Source organism: Propithecus coquereli, unplaced genomic scaffold, assembly GCF_000956105.1.
Source record: "Propithecus coquereli isolate 6110/MARCELLA unplaced genomic scaffold, Pcoq_1.0 Scaffold10, whole genome shotgun sequence".
NCBI lineage: Eukaryota > Metazoa > Chordata > Mammalia > Primates > Indriidae > Propithecus > Propithecus coquereli.
In genome coordinates this window covers 18,179,215-18,180,792 of record NW_012133858.1, presented here as the reverse complement: position 1 = coordinate 18,180,792, position 1,578 = coordinate 18,179,215, and positions in this window count along the sequence as shown.

Below are 1,578 nucleotides of genomic sequence, written 5' to 3'. Positions count from 1 at the left end.
CAAACTCCTGGGCCCAAGCGATCCTCCTGCCTCAGCCTCCCGAGTAGCTGGGACTACAGGCATGTGCCACCATGCCTGGCTAATTTTTTTCCTCTATATTTTTAGCTGTCCAATTAATTTCTTTCTATTTTTGGTAGAGACGGGGTCTCACTCTTGCTCAGGCTGGTCTCGAACTCCTGAGCTCAAACAATCCGCCCGCCTCGGCCTCCCAGAGTGCTAGGATTACAGGTGTGAGCCACCGCGCCCGGCCTCATCTAGTACTTTTATAGCTAGAGATATGCCTGGCTTCAAAGAACAGCCCTTTTTTTTTTTTTGAGACAGAGTCTCACTGTATTGCCCGGGCTAGAGTGCCATGTCATCCTAGCTCACAGCAACCTCAAACTCCTGGGCTCAAGCGATCCTCCTGCCTCAGCCTCCCAGAGAGCTAGGATTACAGACATGAGCCACCGCGCCCAGCCAGCCTGACTCTCTTGTTAGGGGCTAATGCAGTTGGTGACTTTAAGTTGAAGTCAGTGCTCATTTACCAATCCAAAAATTCTAGGACCCTTAAGAATAACGCTGTGCTCTGTAAAGGGAACAACAAAGCCTGGATGCCAGCACATCTGTTTACAAAAGCCACTATTGAGATCTACTGCTCAGAAAAAAAGATTGCTTTCGAAATATTATTGTTCATTGACAATGCACCTGGTCACCCAAGAGCTCTGAAGGAGATACATAAGGAGAGTAATGTAGTTTTCGTGCCTGCTATCACAAATCCATTCAGCAGGCCATGGATCAACGAGTAATTTCACCTTTCAAGACTTACTACTTAAGAAATACATTTCCCAAGGCTAGAACTACCATAGATAGTGATTCCTCTGATGGATTTGGGCAACGTAAATTGAAAGCCTTCTAGAAAGGACTCACCATTCTAGATACCATTAAGAACATTCGTGATTCATGGGAGGAGGTCAGAACATCAACATTAACAGGAGTTTGGAAGAAGCTGGTTCCCACTCTTACGGATGACTTTGAGGGGTTCAAGACTTCAGTGGAGGAATTAGCTGCAGATATGGAAATAGCAAGAGAACTAGAAGAGGAGCCCGAAAATGTGACTGAACTGCTGTGATCTCGTGGTCAAACTTCAATGAATGAGGAGTTGCTTCTTAAGGATGAGCAAAAAAAAATGGTTTCTTGAGGTGGAATCTACTCCTGATGAAGACGCTGTGAACGTTTTTGAAATGACAGCAAAGGATTTAGAATATCACATAAACTTAGTTGGTGAAGCAGTGGCAGGGTTTGAGAGGACTGACTCCAATTTTGAAAGAACTTCCACTGTGGGCAACATGCTGTCAAACAGCATTGCGTGCTACAGAGAAATCTTTCGTGAAAGGAAGAGTCAATTGATGTGGCAACCTTTACTGCCCTCTTATTTTAAGAAATTGCCACAGCCACCCAACCTCCAGCAACTCCCACCATGATATAAGTCAGCAGCCATCAACGCTGAGGCAAGACCCTCTAACAACAAAAAGATAAGACTCACCGAAGGCTCAGATGATCATTAGCATTTTTTAGCAGTACTTTTTTTTTTTTTTTTTT